The sequence below is a fragment of the Macaca nemestrina genome, chromosome 5, assembly GCF_043159975.1.
Source record: "Macaca nemestrina isolate mMacNem1 chromosome 5, mMacNem.hap1, whole genome shotgun sequence".
NCBI classification, from domain to species: domain Eukaryota; kingdom Metazoa; phylum Chordata; class Mammalia; order Primates; family Cercopithecidae; genus Macaca; species Macaca nemestrina.
Window position 1 is genome coordinate 101,941,024 of NC_092129.1, and position 13,562 is coordinate 101,954,585.

Here is a 13,562-nt window from a genome sequence, read left to right on the forward strand (position 1 = left end):
AAGTTAAGAGGAGTGAACCAATATTTTGTTTCTGACTGCTTATGAAGCCACAAAGGTACCAGTAAAATTTATTGTCCACATTGGCCCTTCATCTTAAAAGAATAGAAATGTATTCTAATTAATAAGAATGGGGTCTGAAGGATAGAAAATTAGGCAGTGTCTTGCCCTGCAAGTAGTTTATTTGAAAGTGATTTCAGGAAGCAGGGAGTACACGAACAGGAATCGTAAAATGAAAAGAAGAAAAACCAATACGAGAGTGTGTAATGGAGATGGCTAGATTACAGGAAACTACCTGAGACTGTGACCTTTCACAGAGCTTTAAAAAAAGTCTCCCAGAACTGTCCACCTGAATTATGTAAGAACAACAAAGTATTTCTATAACTATTCCATCCCCCATTGACCAGGGAAACCCCATAATTTAAGTCTCCCACACCTCTGGGCTGTGCATATGTAAATGCACAGTGGATTCCCCTGGGCATTACAAGCCAGGCATCAGAGAAACCTCAAGACAGGAAGAGCTATATCCTCTTGCCAATGATAGATGCTGTTGATTACCCATGAAAAGCTGGACAAAATATGGGTAGAACTACTTGATACAACACACTGAATGATGTAAAATAAAATCATGAGGATTTTGATAGTGCCTCAAGGAGTGTTTATAAAGGTTGAGTAAAAGTTTAGTAAAATATCTAAAAACAAACTCTTCTGGATTAATAAATAAGGAAATTTCAGAGGAAATATTTAAAGTACTTAGGAGTAGAATTCAGGAAATGAGACTTATATAATCTTTTATGTAATCAATCCTGTTAATCTAATCATATTTTGAAGTATTAATTGCAAATTATTCCCATATGAACATTAGCTTAAGTTCCTAGAGGCTGTTTATGGAGTAATCTCATAGACATTTAGTTTCAGTTACTATCTCTTATGGTGAACTATCTTAAAATATACAGCTATGTATAATCATATGAGATGCATATCATTGACCATTTCTAATATCTGAATAATGTCTGAACAAAATTATATATAAATAGATATTATATATAATAAATATATAAGCTACATAATAGATATAATAGATATATATTAGATGTAATAGATATTCTACTCTATATATATCACTAACCAAGTCATTTTATAAAAATGATTTTAAATGATTTAAAAATCAGGCATTTTTGTATTTGACTTTTTGTTCTAGGAAAAAAAAAAAATGTCCTGTCCAGTACTATAAGTTTCTTAAATAGTCATAATGACATACTTGGCATGTTCTACTTCATTAGCTAGTCTTATAAAATAAGATCACATTTATTTTTAGCCCCCATCTACCCAGACTACTTCAGCTTCTCCAGGGAACATAGGTCATCGGACCCCATGATTATTTACACTGGTCAATAACAGACTCTGTCCCCACTGGTTTTATACAGGGAAAGTGGGCATGGCCTTCAAGGCCAGTACCACAACCTCCTAGCTGAAGGAGGCCCTGCAATGAACCTACTTTGCCTTTAGTACTCCCTTTAAGTTTTCTTTAGCTGTCCTTTTGAGTTTTGGATGGCTGGTGTGGATAGTAAAATCAATATACTAAAAAGTCATTTCTAAAGCCATGTTTGGAGCTGTTCATCCTTCAATAGTTCCTCAGGGTCCATGCAAAAAGAGTGCTCTTTCTGACAGCATAATCTTAGATACAGGTGTACCAAGGCAAAGAGAGTTCCGGTTCCCAATGTCATGGCTTCCAGTTGATAACGTGTAGCCCTTTCCCCAAAACACATATCATCATTGTACCTAGAAATAATCCTCCCCACAACTTAGTTTATGTGTAGATATCAGTTCTGGCTCCTCTTGCCAATATTGTGGCAAAGATAGCTGATATACTGATGTCCTAGTTAACATACTGTGATGTCTGTAGAAATTTAGAAACAATTGGTCCTATCCCTGTCATTTTACTGATGAAGAAGTCAAAGCCTGGAGTTAAAAAAAATAGCCAGAGTAAAACATCTAAGTATTTGGGTATAGATTTAAGAGTAGATATTTTTATTCTTCTTTTTGTACCACATCTTACCTCTGGCCCCTGAATGAAAAGAAGGATTTAGAATCAATAACAGGAGGGATCATTAAAAATTATCAAATATATGGAAATTAAATAATATGTTCCTGAACAACTATTGGGTCAAAGAAGAAATTAAAGGAGAAATTTTAAAATATATTGAGACAAGTGAAAAGGAAACGTAGCATACTACAACTTATGAGATGCAGCAAAAGTGGTTCTAAGAGGGAAGTTTATAGCGGTAAATGTGTTGTGGAAGGGATCTGGTGGGAGATGATTGAATCACATGAGCAGGTCTTTCCCATTCTGTTCTTGTGATAGTAAATGGGTCTCATGAGATCTGAGGGTTTTAAAAATAGGAGTTTTCCTGCACAAGCTCTCTCTTTGTCTGCCACCATCCATGTAAGATGTGACTTGCTCCTCCTTGCCTTCTGCCATGATAGTGAGGCCTCCCCAGTCATGTGTAACTGTAAGTCCCATAAACCTCTTTTTTTTTTTTGGACACTGCCCAGTCTTGGGTATGTCTTTACTCAGCAGTGTGAAAATGAACTAATACAATAAATTGATACCAGGAGTAGGGAGCTACAGGAAAGATACCCAAAAATGTGGAAGTAACTTTGGAACTGGGTAACATGCAGAGATTTGAACAGTTTGGAAGGTTCAGAAAAAGACAGTAAAATGTGGGAAAGTTTGGAACTTCCTAAAGATGTGTTGAATGGCTTTTACCAAAATACTGATAATGATATGGACAATGAAATCCAGGCTGAGGTGGTCTCAGATGCAGATGAGGAACTTATTGGGAAATGGAGCAAAGGTGACTCTTGTTATGTTTTAGCAAAGAGACTGGCAGCATTTTGACCCTGCCCTAGAGATTTCTGGAACTTTGAACCGGAGAGAGATGATTTTGGGTATCTGGTGGAAGAAATTTCTAAGCAGCATAGCATTCAAGAGATGAATTGCTGTTAAAGGCATTCCGTTTCAAAAGGTAAACAGAGAATAAAAATTTGGAAAATTTGCAGCCTGATAATGCAATAGAAAAGAAAATCCCACTTTCTGAGGAGAAATTCAAGACAGCTGCATAAATTTGCATAAGTAATGAGCAATCAAGACAATGAGGAAAATGTCTCCAGGGCATGTCAGAGACTTTTGCAGCAGCCCCTCCCATCACAGGCATGGAGGCCTAGGAGGAAAAAGTTGTTTTGTGGGCCAAGCCCAGGGTCTCTGTGCTGTGCACAGCCTAGAGACTTGGTGCCCTGCATCCCAGCTGCTTCAGCCATGGTGAAAGGGGAAATTGTAGAGCTCAGGCCATGGTTTCAGAGGATGGAAGCCTCAAGCCTTGGCAGCTTCCACGTGGTGTTGAGCCTGTGAGTGCACAGAAGTCATGAACTGAGGTTTGAGAACTTCTGCCTAGATTTCAGAAGATGTATGGGAATGCCTGGATGCCCAGGCGGAAGTTTACTGTAGGAACAGGGTCCTCTTGGAGAACCTCTACTAGAGCAGTGCAGAAGGAAAATGTGGAGTGGGAGCTCCCACATAGAGTCCCTACTGGGGCATGGCCTAGTGGAGCTGTGAGAAGTGGGCCACCATCCTCCAGACCTCAGAATTGTAGGTAAACTGACAGCTTGAACCATGCACCTGGAAAAGCTGCAGACACTCAATGCCAGCCCATGAAAGGAACCAAGAGGACAGCTATACCCTGAAAAGACACAGGGGCAGAGCTGCCCAAGACTATGGGAACATACCTCTTGTATCAGTATGACTTAGATATGAGACATGAAGTCAAAAAAGATCATTTTGGAGCTTTAACATTTGGCTGCCCTGCTGGATTTTGGACTTGCTTGGGGCCTGTACCCTCTTTGTTTTGACCAATTTCTCCCAGTTAGAATGTCTGTATTTACCCCATGTCTATACTGCCATTGATATCTAGGAAGTAACTAACTTGCTTTCGATTTTACAGGTTCATAGGTAGAAGGGACTTGCCTTGTCTCAGATGAGACTTTGGTCTGTGGACTTTTCAGTTAATGCTGAAATGAATTGAGATTTTGGGGGAACTGTGGGAAGGCATGATTGGTTTTGAAATGTGAAGATATGAGATTTGGGAGGGGCCAGGGGCAGAATAATATGGTTTGGCTATGCGTCCTCACCCAAATCTCATCTTGTAGCTCCCATAATTCCCATGTGTGGGAGGGACCTGGTGGGAGATGATCGAATACTGGGGGTGGGTCTTTCCTGTGTTGTTCTCATGATAGTTAATGGGTCTCATGAGATTTGATGATTTTAAAAATAGGAGTTTTTCTGCACAAGCTCTCTCTTTGCCTGCTGCCATCCATGTAAGATGTGACTTGCTTCTCCTTACCTTCCACCACGATTGTGAGGCCTCCCCAGCCACGTGGAAGTGTAAGTCCAATACACCTCTTTCTTTTGTAAGTCGCCCAGTCTTAGGTATGTCTTTATCAACAGCTTGAAAACAGACTAAAACAAAGATGTAATATAGAAAGGTAAAGTCAAAGTCCCGTAGTCATATATTTGAATTAAGAAAGTTAGAATAAATTTGCTGATAAAAACCTAGAAACAATGACAAGCCCAAATCCATTGAGTAATCCTGGAGCTAGATTATGTCTTCTTATACCATTTGTACTAGAAGACTCAGGCTTCTTAAAGAAATGGCTGATTCCAGGTCTGGCGCAAGAAATGTGCAAGATAATCTAAAATATCTTGCAACACCACAAAAGAAGGAAAGATCATTTTCTAATGTCAAAAGACTTTAGAGTCAAATTGAAAGAAGCTCTGATTGGCCAAAGATAAGACAATAAAAGTGTCAGGAAGGACAGAATTAATGATCAATTGAAACCCATTAAATATGTTTAAAATTTTTGTAATGATATTTAAAATAAAGTGAATTGGTCATCTTTTGAGGATGACAGAGAACCACTTTATTATATTTAAAACTGAATTTAAAAAATAATTGAGCATTTACACTGCTTCTCCTTTAGGTACTGTGCTACTGGGTAATAGTAGACAAGAGGAAACATCACCTTATAAAGTTATACCAGCTAACAAATGAAAAAGAAGCAACACAATTATGTTACTTTGTTGGAAGCCCCAATAAATTACTGTATCTAAGTTTAGCTTTAAACATCAACTGCTTTAAACATTAACAAAGAACGAAAATCAGACATTATGTACCTTCTAATGAAAACTTATCATTTTGTCAAAGGGACTGAACTTGAATCCAACTAAGTACGGATTTAGCTACCAATTTGCAGGAAATACAGAGGACAGAGGAACATGTCAAACTGCACCATGAGTATACAGTCAGCAAAATCCAGATTGTTGACTCTGGTAGGTCAAACGTTCTAGGTTCTTCACAGACATATTGTAAGAAAAAGAAACCAATGGTTGAGAAAACTGTAATTAAAAGAGGCATAAAATTATAGCAAGTTTTTTTAAATGGGCAAGACTGAACTATATCATATCTAGGGATGCTCATTTGGGTAGTAAAATCACAAGGAAATGTAAGGAAGCACTTCCTATACATGTTCAGATTGTGCTTCAGGAAGTACAGGGAAAGTGCTGTAATGGAGTTGGGTCTATGGGGGTATTTCTGGAGAGGCTGTCAACATTCTACTTCTTAAAATAAGTGGTGGTTACAAGGCTATTCACCCTATGATAAGTTGCTAAGCTATCCATTTGCTTTGTGTGGTTTTCTGGAGCTGCATTTTATTTTAAAATAAAAGGTAATAACATAAACAAAATATAAGCATATATCAAATATAATGTGTATGTCTACATGAAAGATGCATTTTGTAGGCAGAAATATTTTTTAAATGAATCAACCTGCTTCACAGAGTCCAAGGTTCTTAATACAACAGATAAAATATTATTAACACTGAAAAACATAGTATATTAACATTTTTGTTATCCCATTTGCCTAACATAATGGTAAGAATATAAGTACTATTTATTGAAAGTTCATCATATGGTGAACACTGTGCCAATTGCTTTACATGAATTATCTCATTTAATCCTCCCAAAAACGTTTACAAATAGTGACTGTAATTATATTAAAGGAATATTCCACACAAGGAGACTGAAGCTTAGAAAGAGTAAGTCTCATACCTGATGTTCCCCAACTCCAAGTAACACAACTGGAATTTGAACCCCGGCAGTCTAACTCCAGACAAAGTTCTACCTCCAAAGCAGACATTCAACAATTACTATCTAATAGAGGTTTTAAAAGAGGAATACAGGCCGGGCACAAAGGCTCTCACCTGTAATCCCAGCACTTTGGGAGGCTGAGGCAGGTGGATCACTAGAGGTCAGGAGTTCAAGACCAGTCTGGCCAGCATGGTGAAACCTCATCTCTACTAAAAATACAAACATTAGTTGGGCATGGTGGCACATGCCTGTATTTCCAGCTACTCGAGAGGCTGAGAGAGGAGAATTACTTGAACCCAGGAAACAGATGTTGCAGTGAGCCAAGACCATGCCACTGCACTATAGCCTGAATGACAGAGGGAGACTCTGTCTCAAAAAAATAAAAAATAAAAAATACATTTTGCCTTCCTATTTTCTATTCATTGCATTATTCTAGACATAAAATATCAACCAATTATATTTGTGTTTGAGTTGAATACATTATATCAAAATAATATAAATAATACATATCACATTAGTCAAACACAATATATCGAACCAATATTTGGTGGTTTTTTTTTTTTTTAAGACAGAATTTTGCTCTTGTTGCCCAGGCTAGAGTGCAATGGAGCAATCTCGGCTCACTGCAACTTCTGCCTCTTGGGTTCAAGCGATTCTCTTGCCTCAGCCTCCCGAGTAGCTGGGATTACAGGTGTCCTCTACCACACCCAGCTAAGTTTTTGCATTTTTAGTAGAGTTGGGGTTTCACTATGTTGGCCAGGCTGGTCTCAAACTCCTGACCTCAGGCGATCCACCCACCTTGGCCTCCCAAAATGCTGGAATTACAGGCATGAGCCATTGCTCCTGGCCTTGGTAATTTTTAAGAGCCATCATAATCCTATGTTCAATGAGTGTTTAAGAGAAAAGGAGAAAGATAGGGGGTGAGAGAAAAAGAGGAAGGAAGGAAAGAAGGAAGGAAGGGAGGGAGGGAAGGAAGGAAGGAAGGAAGGAAGAAAGGAAGGAAGGAAGGAAGGAAGGAAGGAAGGAAGGAAGGAAGGAAGGAAGGAAGGAAGGATAAACCCATCCCCAGACTTACAAACCTTAGGGAAGTGACTTACTCTCCCAAAGCCTGTTTCCTCTTCAGCTTCCTTCAATTGCCCAGTGATTCTCTTAATTAGTACTAAATCAACAAAATGAAATTAACTCAGAGTGCACGGGGAAGAACCAATGGTCATGCTGATTATTTTTAAATTCTCTAAACTGCTTAAAACATTAAAAATAAAATATTGTTCTGTTTTGGCTATATTGTATACACTGTTTTAATGTCAATATGAATCTTTGACAAGCAATTTTCATAGCTTTAACTGATTATTGAGGTACATACAGAAAGTCAATATTACAAAGAAAAAATAATGTAACTATTTTTATCAAATTAATAAACATGAGAGTTTTGAATGGGAGCATCTTAAAAAGTTGTTCTATTCAAATAGCATTTATTTTATCCAATTTAGCCTTAGCTGTTAGGTTAACATTGGAATTACGAGTTTACCTTGCAATATCTGAATTTCAGTTACAATATATGATTTTAATAAAATTGTGCATGGAACACTAAATTCCAAAACCTCAATACTTTTAAGGACACAGTTGCATTATGCAATTAAACTTTAGAATTCACATAAATATCAAACAGTCTTTACTTCACAATGAAGTGGTTATGGTTACATTGTATATTTGCTATTACAATTACTACTAACCTCATTAGAAACAAATATGTTTTTGTTGTTATTTTTTGTCCTGGGTTATGCCCAGTAATGTTCTGTGTGAATTATGCTACAGACATTTCTGGAATTCTGGATAAGTTTAAAAATTAAGTTGCCCTGTTATATCAATGTACCACTCTGTGACACCTTCTTTATTCCTCCTTTCTTTTTTCCTCCCTTGGTTTTCCTTCTTTCCTCCACTGAACAAATAATTATCGGCTGCCTACAACATACCAAAGCCTATGTTAAACAAACACAACACAATTCTGTTCTCATGTTGCTTAACCTAGAGGCATATATAAACAAATACACAGGAGAATTTTATAAAATGTAATCTCTGCAAAATAGAAATAAGCCCTATATGGTTTGGGAGCGTAAGGAAGAAGCCCTGAGCTCAGACTGGTAGGAGAGGTGCAGAATGACACTTTTTCGAACATCAGCACCATCAACAATAAGGGAAATTGTTCCAAAGCTAGTAGATAGAATAAAATCCTTTCCCATAAGATTGTCTGCAACCAGACCCCTCTCCTTCCACAGTCTCTCCTATTTAAAGCACCACTTTTAAAATGTTGCCCTTAAAAGACAAAGATCAGGAAACTGACAGCTCGCAAAGCAGTCTGCTGGCACCAGAGCTCAAAGGAACAGGCCCTAAAATGCAAAGGTTCTACTCGTTAGCCCAAACACAACTTGTTATAATCCCTTCTGCCTTCTGTGCTTGTATAATACAGACCTTCTTCGATTACAAGACACTTTGAAGATCTCACCTTCTCCCATTACTTGTCTTCTACATAAAATGCCCACAGATGTGAGACTGTTAGAATGTGGGAGAACTGCAGTTGATAATTTATAAACCAATACTTCCTATGGTTTGAAATTTGTTAGGATCCAGTGAAGTTGAAAGAGGGCATGTCGCTCCAGGAGCACCCCCTACTGACCACAAGGAGAGGTGGTGTAACACTGGGGGTGAAGTTGACAGGCCTGAAAATAATGATCAACACTTACTATCAAATACCAGTACATATTGAGTGATATTCTGTGGTACAAGAGGACTAAGATTATACATTCAAGTGGCCAAAGCAATTATCTTATATTTTTTAATTTTTAAAACCAATATCTTTAATAATTTGACCCCTTCTAGAATAACATCACAAAAGGAACTTGTGGTTTGGCTTCATTCGAGCATCTTGGAGATGTTTTGATTTTGCTTTCATTTGTTGTTGTTGTCATTTCTTTCTAAATGTATTCAAATCCTATTATGTACCAACTGAGCAAGAATGGAATGATGCAAAGAAATACCTAAAGATACCATGCTCTTACATGGAGAGATTCAGTTGATGAAATTTCCAGTTGTCCCAGATACCTCCTAAATTCAGTATAATCTTAATCAGAACATAAATGGGATGTCTTAATAAATGTAACACATTGATTCTAAAGCTCATCTCTAAAAGAATAGGCAAAATATTTTTGATTTGCTATCCCAAATATCAGAACACAATACAAAACTGCAGTAATGAAAACATTGTGGTACTGGCGAAGGCAATGCACCAGAAACAGATTCAGGTGTTTGTGGTAATCTCAAATTTGGTAAAGGTACCTACTAAATTAATTAGAAAAGGATTACATGTAAAATATTGAGATAGTTAAACATAATGCCTATTTTAAGACATATACAAAAATAAACTATAGCTGATCAACAATCTAAACAAAAGAAATCATAAAAGCAATAGAAGAATAAGTAGGATGACATTTTTATCATACTAGAAGGTAGGTTTTCCCAAAACAAACATAAAGTGAGCGATAGTTTCAAGCTCCAAAAAATATATATTATCTTAAAATTTTATTTAACATATGCATAGTTTATGTTTCTTCCTATCCAGTTCTGATCACTTTATACTAACTCCTTTTTCTTAATTTTATTTATTTTAGGGAAAGAATCTCACTATGTTGACCAGACTGGCCTTGAACTCTTGGGCTCAAACTACCCTTCTGCCTTGGCCTCCCAAGTAGCTGGAACTACATGAGCATGTTTTGCTATTGTTATTTATTGAACACCATTTTCTCTTTCTTCCTTCCTTCCTTCCTTTCTTTCCTTCTTTCTTTCTCTTTTTCTCTTTCTTTCTTTCAAAGAGAAATGAGTCATAAGGAAATGAAGTCGCTTGGCTAACAAGTTTGGAATCATGAACATTATTTCAGGAGTTCAGAGTCATTAACTCCTTTCAAATAATTGGACTTCCTCACACTAATTCAAAACTCACAGATACTAGCTGAAGCATCTAGGTGTCTGGGGCTTGGTTTAAATACTCTTATTTTTCCCCCAAAATGAATGCCCCAGTATAGAAAACTAACAAAGACAACAACAAATTACAAGAAGGAATGGGGGCTAAATCCTTTTCATTTCTAGAAAGAGAACAGGTGAGAGGTAAAGAGCTTCAGCTGCAAGAAACTCACTTTAAAGCTAATGTGAATAGGCACATTAATGACCATACTAATCTGTGGAAGAAGACCACTTAAAACACCCCTGTCGGAACTGGGTAAGGAATCTGTTGAAGAAGCCACTACTCGCAATTTAATGTTCCAGTAATCGCTCCATAAAAAGACCCTTGAGCCGCTATGTGAAGGAAATGGTCTAGACAGCCACGCTCCAAGAATGTGCCATTGTGTGTGTGTAGCAGATTGAGTTTACCCTCTGCTCCTGATTCACAAAGAGGAGCGAGTGTGCCAGTGGGCCACCAGCCAGGATGTGGGTGGTTAAATAAGTGCTCTTGGAGGGAGTGGTGTTCTTCTGGCAACTGCATCAGCATGCCAGCTGATCAACAAATGCAGAGGTTTTGAATGAAGTTAGACAGAAGATAAATTAGACATGCGTTTTCTACTATGTGAAGGTTGGGCATCCACCAAATTTCAAATTATTCCCGGACTGTCAAATTTCCAGGCAATTCTAAGTAACTATCAATGTTTTTCTGCAAGAGTCATATAAGGAAGACTTGTCTATACCAATTATATATAGGAATTTTGTGACTATACACACACTACTCTATTTTCATAACTACCTACATGATTTGATTGCCCTTGCATAACTGTCACTACATTCCACTTAGACAGAAGGGAAGAAAATGAGGAATAGAAAAAAGAATCTAGATTTTTCTAGTAGATTTGCAATACATTAGAGAAAAAGAGGCTCCTGCCAAAACATTTTTTTCTTAATTCATTACAAAAGAACCTTAAATCCCACCTCTTTCATGAGGAATTTTATTGCTTCATGAAAGAATTGGTAATTTCTCCCACACTCCAAGTTGTTCAGATTTATTTCCCATGATTATCTGTTGACTTAAAGGAATGTATTGTTTGCCTTGAGTAATATAAATACTTTCTGTTTAAAGTGTTTAATCTCATAATATCCCTGATATTTTTCATATTGCAACCATATTGCAATTTCATATTGCATATCTGAATTGCATATTTCTTTAAAGAAGAAAATGGTTAAAATGTTTACATGAAAATTTCCCCACAACTGACCTTTTTCCACCTTTGACAGCAATAATTCTGCCATCACAGTCTTTACTAATACAAAGTTATTGTCCCCATCAGGACAAACAAAGGATTAAATGAAAGATGGTGACTTGGCAGCTTGCCTCTTGGTGGGACTAAAAGAGGAGAAAACCAAGCAGAGCTCATCTTTTTTGACTATCCTTTTGTCTTTCAGCCTTTGACACTCATTTTCTTCTTTTTCACATATTTCTCTCTATCTTTCTTGTGGTAGACATTACTACAATTCATCACTATTAGATTCTCCTTTATATCCACAAATACAAAGGATAATACTTCTCACACTTCCTGCCTTCTCAAAATTAGGCACAACCATGTGACTAGTTTCAGCCGATGCTACATGAACAGAAGTAACAAGAGAGGAAAAAGGAGAGATAGTCACTACAGCTAAAATGATTCCAAACACAAACCTTGCATGACTCTAGCTCTAACCCCATGATGACTTTAGTGTATTTTCCTTACCCCCACAGCTACCTAAGGTTGAATTGTATACCGTATCAGTCAGGGTTCAACCAGAAAGGTAAAACATCTAGGGATCGATCGATAGATTATATGTAGATAGATAGAGAGAGAGAGAGAGAGAGAGAGAGAGAGAGAGAGAGAGATACAGATAGATGCATAGGTAGATGAATATAGAGAGGGAATCAGACTTAAGCAACTCTGGGAGCCAACTAAGCAGTCTTTGAAAAGCCGTTGTCTCTGCATCTGATGCTGGATCTTGAAGTCCACAGGATAGGTAGTCAGGAAGGGGAGATGGATATAAAGTAAAAAAGAACAAGAACAAACTGGAGCCCACAAACACTAGCTAGAACTCCACAAAGATGACTGAAACCCATGTCAGTTCTTGTTGCCTCTCACCTGATAATAAGGATATTGTGGTAGGCAGAATAAGGGCCCCCTAAAGGTATTCACAACCTAATCCCTAGAACCAGTGAATATATTCTTTATGTAGCAGAGGGGAGTTAGGGTTTCAGATGAAATTGAGGTTGCTCATCAGCTGACCTTAAGATAGGGAGCCTATCCTGGGTTATCTGGGTAGCACCAATGTAATTACATGGCTCCTTAAAAGAGGAAGAGGGAGGAAAAAAAAGTCAGTGTCAGAGCAATGAAGTGCAAGAAAGACTTGACCAGCTGTTGCAGGTTTTGAAGATAGAGGAAGAGAACCATGAGCCAAAGAATGTGGGCAGCTTCTACAAGCTGGAAAAAGCAAAGAAATGGATTCAGCTCTAGAAAGCCTCTAAAAATGAAGGTAGTCCTGCAGACATCCTGATTTTATCCCAGCGAGGTGTCCATCAAACGTCTAACCTGCAGGATTGTGAGGTAATAAGTAGTTTTAAGCCACCATGTTTGTGGTAATTTGTTACAGCAGCAGTAAAAAACTAATACAAGTTTCCTACAGAAACCAGAGCCCTTCATCACGAACCTAAACACACACATCAGACCAATGAGTTGGAAAAGGGTGGCTCACTCCTGAAATCCCAGCACTTTGGGAGACCAAGACAGGAAGATTGCTTGAGACAGGAGTTTGAGATTGCAGTGATCTAAGATTACACCACTGCATTCCAAACTGGGTGACAGAGCAAGACACTGACTCACAAAAAAGAGAGAGGCAGAGAAAAAGGAGTCTGAAAGGCCAAAGGAGGATCAAGGAGAAGACAGAGTCCTTGCAGGCCCAACTGCTGCTTCGTGCCAAGAAGATGAGACAGTAGATGAGCAATCCTACGTGTGAGCCACTAAGCAGCTGCTGCTTCCATTCCACCTTCCGCAACTCCCAAGAATCTGCCCTATGGCCCACACTATGGAAGAAAGGGGATTCTGGGAAATTTAGCTCAGCCTAGCCAAATTGATATATTACAAAGCCATTATATAGGTTTCCATGCCATCAACTTCACCTTTGATTTTCTTTCCTTTCTTCTTGAGGAAATTAATATCAAATTGATTGAGTTTGAAATCTAATTTAATATTAAAATGTTCACATATATTCAGGGTATTGTCTTTAGAACACATGTACAAAATAAGCAAAAAACATTTCTCATGACTCTAAAGCACTATGCATAAGTATTAATATATGTTATGCA